Genomic DNA, 8,200 nt, shown 5'->3' on the forward strand with positions numbered 1-8,200 from the left:
CATAGTGAAACTACGTATGCATGGCAACCCATTGTGTGCCCTAATTGCATAACACATGTATACTCAGTTACAAGTCACTGGATCAACATCTGCTATTAGCTGTGCTTTTCTAACTGCTAAGTTTTGTGAACAGGCCAGAATCAAATATGCTCAATTTTTTCAGGAGTTTCTCAAAATTTTCACCATTTATGCTGTTCAGTGTTCCCATTATGCTTGCATTATGCTCCTAGGTTTCAACATTTCTTACAATAATCTTTGAACATTTTAATCAGTGATGCTCTATTAGATTCACTACTACATGACTGGTCTATTAGACAGTATCAATCTAAGAAGCTATATATGTACAATGCATTTAACTGCTCTATGTAATTTTCCACTGACAGCTCTATTAGGGAGTATCTATCCATTTTCAAGGGATTAAGCTCCATAGTTTAAAATATCCACCTAATATGCTTTTTATTATGCTGGCATATTTGTGAAAAGTACACAGAAAATTTTGGAATTTTCAACTAGAGTAGGGACCATAACACATCGATAAAAGTACTGAAACAAGCTGGATTAGTACATGATATTAAATCACAGTAAAACAGTAAGAAGTGTTATATTCCTACTGTGCATTTCCATTATGGTATCTTGAGCACAGTAAGGATATAACACTTCTTATTGTTTTACTGTGATTTAATACTGTGCACCACTCCAGCTTGTTTCAGTACTTTTTATCGATGTGCTATGGTCCCTACTCTAGTTAAAAATTTCAAATTTTTGTGTACTTGTTTGTTAACTTTTAAATAATAATTATGATGACTGGTGAACCCACTCATACTGCATTAAAAGAAAGAAATGGTGCCATGTGCCCCAGTCATATCAGTTATCGTCTGAAAAGTGAAGTATCCATTATGCTTCATTGTCAGCTATGTTCAACCTGTTACACAGCAGTACAAATCAAGAACAACTTGAAAAGCACCTCTGCAATCAAAGTAGCCACTATGAAAAAGACAGACAATTTCTGTTATGAAAGGAGGCCATCACATGCTATGCCAAATCGACACTTTTTGCTATCAGCAAAGATGAATGGGACACAAAGGAGGACACTGGTAAGTCCATGAAGAATGCATTGTATGTACTGCGGTATGCCAAAAGGCACCTCTCGGGCCAAAGCGACATAGAACAGTGAAAAAATCAAGCCCATAGCCTTAGCCGTTGTCAAGTTACGCTTGTCTGAAGGCATCGGTCAGTCACTACAGTGGAACCTCTCTTAACAAACTCCCTGAATTAAGGACATAATAGAAAAAACCTCCATAATAAGGACAAAAAATTTGGTCCCAACAGGCCTGGTTAATACAATTTTTTACCTCTGAAAGAGGAAAACCTCTATATTACAGCAAAAAGTGGCCAAAAATTCTGGGTCCCAAAATGTCCGTAATAGAGAGGTTCTACTGTAGAAAATTCCATTAAATGAATATTTTTTAATTCCATAGCAAATTATTAAAAGCATTTTGGACTGATTTGAAGGCCTAACCAATACTGCGTCATCATTGTTTGGGAAATGGTTTTTGGGTGAGGTTTTTCATGGGCCACACCCACTTCTTTGTGATCCTTACTATACAGTACTATAGTATGATGTGTTACTCTTTATTGCCAGTGTACCAAATCCTCATAATCAGTTCCCTTTTCTAAAATTTGCCATACCTACAAATTAATTATGTGTATCTTGTGTTAGACATTCTGTGATTTGTAGAAATTGTATGTTGTGGGGTATGTATTTCTCTGCCAAGGAGTAGTGGCCATAGTGAGATACAAATTGATAACTAGCATACGTGTAGCTATGAAAATATTCCATAAATGACTAAATTTAATGAATTCACCAAGCAGTCATATAAAATGATTGTATTCCACAATTCTGTTATTTTCTATTTTGTGTTTTACAAACTTCCACAAATGGGAGTTGCCGAGCACCTTCAGTCAAACTTTGTGTACCCGCAACTATCATACATCACTACCCCCTTGGGCGTAGGTGGGGGAATTGACACAAACCTGTTGTCCCACACCATGAAGAATTTGACAACTGTTCATTAACACCCAAGTACTTTGTGTTATTATATATCTAATCCAAAACAGCCAAGCTGTAAAAAAGTGTGCGGCCCTCAGAAAGGCTATGGTGAAAAAAGATGTGAAATCCAAGGTGGCGGCCAAGAAATGGCTGTGATGGTAGGTTAATGGTAAAAATTTTAATAAAGACAATTCAGGTGAATTTTTGTGCCGCTTCACAAAATTTACCTAAATTGTCATTATTAAAATTTTTACCATTAACCTACCATCACAGCCATTTCTTGGCCGCCACCTTGGATTTCACATCTTTTTTCACCATAGCCTTTCTGAGGGCCGCACACTTTTTTACAGCTTGGCTGTTTTGGATTAGATTTCATTTCTTTTTGCATTTGTATACCAGCTTTGGGACTTTTTTAACCTACGTTTTTTTCTTTACTACAGGAAGAAGAAAAGATGAAGTAGATGTACTTTAAATATTTTATCAGTAAATGTACAAATTATATATACTGTATAATACATATTTGACCGCATTTGCGAAAAGGGTCTTCCACACACATCCAATTTGCCAACTTTGACAATTGATAACTTCAGATCGGAAAGAGTTATTGCCTTGATATTTGGGCAGTGGTGCGCACCACTATAGCTGAATACATGGTGACATTTTCAGGGTAATATGTTACTTGAACACTGAGTTATGGTCTCCAACGTTTACGGAATTGGATGTGTGTGGAAGACCCCTTTTCGCAAATCCGGTCACATATATTGATTACAGAAATCTCCATGGTGGTTTCTTTGTAACTGAACACTCTACAAGGTGACTTCTTCTAATTGCTCTCTCTACAGGGTGAATTGTTTGTAGCTGAACGATCTACAAGGTAACTTCTTCTAGCTGATCTCTCTACAGGGTGATGTGTTTGTAGCTGAATTTTGTATAGGTGATTTGTTTGCAGCTGAGCTCTTTACAGAATGGTTTCTTTGTAGCTGAACTCTCTAAAAGGTAACTTCTTCTAACTGATCTTTCTACAGGGCAATTTGTTTCTGGCAGAATTTTCTAAAGGGTGATTTCTTTGAGGCTGAACTCTCTACATGGTGGTTTCTTTGTAGCTGAACTCTCTACAATGTGACTTCTTCTAGCTGAACTCTCTACAGGGTGACTTGTTTTTAGCTGATCTCTCTACAGGGTGACTTGTTTCTAGCTGAACTCTCTACAGGTGATTTGTTTGCAGCTGAACTCTCTACATGGTGGTTTCTTTGTAGCTGAACTCTCTACAAGGTAACTTCTTCTAGCTGATCTTTCTACAGGGTGATTTGTTTGTAGCTGAATTCTCTACAGGGTGATTTATTTGCAGCTTAACTCTCTAAAAGGTGACTTCTTCTAGCTGAACTCTCTACAGAGTGATTGATTTTTTTTGCAGCTGAACTCTCTACATGGTGGTTTCTTTGTAACTTAACTCTCTACAGGGTGATTTGTTTGTAGCTGAACTCTCTACAGGGTGATCTGTTCATCAGGGCCGCCCAGAGAAATTAAGGGGCCCAGGGCAAAGAGTTAAAGTGGGGCCCTTCACCCAAGTTGTAAGGTGAAGACCAAAAAAAAAAAAAAAAAAAAGGTCACAACCTGCTGGCAATGACAATAACTACCCATCACCAACCATATCTCCTTATCTATAAGCTTGCTACACTGCTCCTCTGAAGAATACTATGACTGCTCTATTAGAGTATTTAGATCTGACTGCTCTATTAGAGTATATCGATCTTTTAAACAGGTATTCAGGGGGCCCTTCATGGGGCCTCCTGGGGCCCCTTTCAGGCTGGGGCCCGGGGCAAAATGCCCCAGTTGCCCCCCTCTATGGGCGGCCCTGCTGTTCATAGCTGAACTCCCTATAAGGTAACTTCTTCTAGCTAATCTTTCTACAGGGCGATTTGTTTGTAGCTGAGTTCTCTACAGGGTGATTTGTTTGCAGCTGAACTCTACATGGTAGTTTCTTTGTAGCTCTACAATGTGACTTCTTCTAGCTGAACTCTCTACAAGGTGACTTGTTTCTAGCTGATCTCTCTACAGGGTGACTTGTTTCTAGCTGAACTCTCTACAGGTGATTTGTTTGCAGCTGAACTCTCTACATGGTTTATTTCTTTGTAACTGAACTCCCTGCAAGGTGACTTCTTCTAGCTGATCTCTCTACAGGGTGATTTGTTTGTAGCTTAACTCTCTACATGATGGTTTCTTTGTAGCTGAACTCTCTACAAGGTAATTTCTTCTAGCTGATCTCTCTACAGGCCGATTTGTTTGTAGCTGAACTCTCTACATGATGGTTTCTTTGTAGCTGAACTCTCTACAAGGTGATTTCTTCTATAGCTGATCTTTCTACAGGGTGATTTGTTTGTAGTTGAACTCTCTACATGATAGATTCTTTGTAGCTGAACTCTCTACAAGGTGATTTCTTCTATAGCTGATCTTTCTACAGGGTGATTTGTTTGTAGCAGAACTCTCTATACATGATTTGTTTGCAGCTGAATTCTCTACATGATGGTTTCTTTGTAGCTGAACTCTCTACAAGGTAACTTCTTCTAGCTGATCTCTCTACAGGACAATTTGTTTGTACCTGAACTCTCACATGATTGTTTCTTTGAAGCTGAACTCTCTACAAGGTGATTTCTTCTAGCTGATCTCTCTACAGGGAGATTTGTTTGTAGCTGAACTCTCTATACATGATTTGTTTGCAGCTGAATTCTCTACATGATGGTTTCTTTGTAGCTGAACTCTCTACAAGGTAACTTCTTCTAGCTGATCTCTTTACAGGGTGAATTGTTTGTAGCTGAACGATCTACAAGGTAACTTCTTCTTACTTATCTCTCTACAGGGTGATTTGTTTGTAGCTGAACTTTCTACAAGGAAACCTCTTTTAACTAAGCTCTGTACAGGGTGAATTGTTTGTAGCTGAACTATCTACAAGGTAACTTCTTCTAGCTGATCTCTCTACAGGATGATTTGTTTGTAGCTGAACTATCTACAAGGTAACTTCTTCTAGCTGATCTCTCTACAGGGTGATTTGTTTGTAGCTGAATTCTGTATAGGTGATTTGTTTGCAGCTGAGCTCTTTACAGAATGGTTTCTTTTTAGCTGAACTCTCTACAAGGTAACTTCTTCTAGCTGATGTATCTACAGGGTCACTAGTTTGTAGCTGAATTCTCTACATGGTGGTTTCTTTGTAACTGAACTATCTACAAGGTGACATCTTCTAGCTGATCTTTCAACAGGGTGATTTGTTTGTAACTGAACTCTCTACAAGAAAACTTCTTCTAACTGATGTCTGAACAGGGTGAATTGTTTGTAGCTGAACTCTCTACAGGGTGATTTGTTTGTAGCTGATCTCTATACAGGTTACTTATTTCTAACTGATCTCTTGAATTCTGTTCAGGGTGACTGCTCTATTAGGATGACTGCTCTATTAGAGTATCTCGATCTCGCACTTGCTACACCAAGTTGGATTTCGTGTTGTAACTCCGTGGCTTTAAGTCTGATTCTTCTATACCATTGAAGAGCCTTTCTAAGATGATAACTCCATCTGTACAGCGATTTTCAAAGCATTACCCCCAAGTGGTTTATCTGATAGGCGTGGCAAACATAATAATAATAATAATAAAATAAAATAATTAAAAATTAGCTAATCTCGATTGCGTAATTGTTACACACTGTTGATTTTTTTGCTGCATCTTCCTGGTTTTTAGCTCGATTTCTTTCAAACCACAAAAGGTTTGAGGTTCAATAGTTAACCTATTCACCCACCGATTTTCAGCTTCTTCCCATACACGGTTTACCCTGTAGGCGTGACAACATATTGGTGTTATTTTTCGTGCATAATCGCTCATAACTCTTTGCCTGTTTATGGTATTCCAGCCAAAGTTGGTACCGAGATGTGCCTTTATACCCCCCTTCTGTGTGCCAAATTTCAAGGCAATCGGATAACGCGTTCGCGTTTTAAAGAAGAAAAAAAACGAAGAAACTAAGCCAATTTTTGAAGTCGCATATCTCAGGAATTCCTGAAGCGATTTCACTCAAATGTGGAATGTGGAGTACTGAAGGTGGAGGGAATCTACACAGCAAAATTTGTCTTGTTTCATCAAGGCAGCACAGAGCTACGGAGGTGCGAAAATTGCGTTTTCTTTCTTCCTGTCAATATACTCACGGGGTTGCGCGCGGTGGGGACTATTCTACGGAACGGAACGGAACGGAACGGAACGGAATGATGGACTAAACCACGGAACGGAACGCTTTCTCTTGCAACTTACCATTGCTGAAACTTCCCTTATAAGTTAGCAGTGGCATCTCCAGTGGGTGATTAAACATAAGATAAAAAGAATTAACGGATCGATTGTGGGTTTTTGTTGGTTGTCATTAGTAACGAAGTATTATTGTGGGATGAGCTGTATCAGTGATGTTCATCCATACGGAAGGGAACTTTATGTGAGCTGTTTTTCTTATTTAGACTTTAGAAAACAGTCTGGGCCGGTCTTTCAAGTCATAAGTCAGTGTATAAATAAAGCAAGCAGGAAGATACTGGTAACAGGAAAGAGCCAGCTGAATTAAAACTTGAAGAATTTTGTGCAGTGTGTGAGGAGCAAATATTTTGGCAGACCGCAAGGAGGGTATATTCTGCAAACATCACTGAAGTGTATGCATGGAGTTATTTATATATTAACAGCTGGTGCAGTGGACTAATGCCGTATTCAATAGTGAGCTGATTTTATCTGTTGCACAATTCAAGGATGTGTCTGACTGCTAGCCTTGAATCAGGCTAAATGCCAAAACTCCAAGATCAGCCAAATCTCTTATAAGCCGCATGTGAAACCATGCCCGTAGCCACCAGGCAAACGTGATTTGGACCAGGATGTGTGTGTAATTTCAATGTATCTAGTCAGACCTGAAATGGAACACTCACATTAATTACATACCACCTAAGAATCCTAGGATTTCTTAAGTGTAACATTTCACATGCTTCACTTCAAATAAAACAGGTTAAATTTGTTCGTCTATTTTCAAGTGATTCCCAGTCCAGCTGGTCCATGAAATTACAATGGGATCACATGTATTTGTTACAGTGCGGGCTGTCCTGTGTTGGATCTACTCTAGAGTTGAGATTTCAAGGTAGACTCACTGCCAATGTACTGACACTAGTACTGTTGTAGCATGTTTAAGTGGAGGACAAATGAAATAGTAATGCTAGATTATTTTTGTATACAAATTTTTCATAATGAAATTGATATCCCATTTTGATTTGTACTTCCTCTTTGCAACATATTCAAGAACAAGAAATTACCACACTTAATTTCCAACCACTGTCATTAATTAACCAAGATCTCACTAGTCTGTAATTCACCTTACTGTAGTGATTTTATTGATTCATCTGTATGTTTTCTTCATTTTCCTTTGAAGTTGTACCAAGAGTTCATAATAAGGTGGAGAGTGTCTAACTTGAATGCATTCACCAAACACCCTTCTTAAAGTAACACCTCAGCCTTATTTCAGAACAAAGGCTTTACTTTCTTCAGCAACACTAATCAACAGTTTTCTATATCCCAGTAAAGGTGTTGATTTGATGAAAGGTGAACTTTACGCAGGGTGTTTGTACAGGCCATACTGAGAGTTAGACACTCTCCCCCATACAAATCAGTATTACGAACTCTTGGTTGTACAGTATAGGTAAACAAAGATAAGTTTCTCTCCCATCTTATTCTAGGATTTCTATTGACAAGGAAAATTCAATTATTTGTATAAAGGCTCAAAATTAAGAAAATATAAAGAAAGTGAATTAATATTATACAGTCAGTTTGCTTTTGGATATTTAATGTCTCCAACCACAACAAAAATTCGATGAATCCATGCATCTCATCACTGGTCGTTTGAACATTCTGAAAGTGATACCTCACTCAATCAACCATATATTCTGTTTATTAGACTGAATAAAGTCATGATTACCTAAACAATCACTTAATTAATGTTTTGTAATTATCCTATTCCATTTTCCTGGAGGTTCCACTGATAAAATGCAATTTCAGCAATGATAGCAGTTAGCCAAGCTGCAAGTTGATTCAGAAAGCATTCCATTCTGTAAAATAGACCCCATCCAGAATTCAACTCAGTACTCAGGCTGAG

Source organism: Dysidea avara, chromosome 15 (genome assembly GCF_963678975.1).
Source record: "Dysidea avara chromosome 15, odDysAvar1.4, whole genome shotgun sequence".
Classification (NCBI taxonomy): domain Eukaryota; kingdom Metazoa; phylum Porifera; class Demospongiae; order Dictyoceratida; family Dysideidae; genus Dysidea; species Dysidea avara.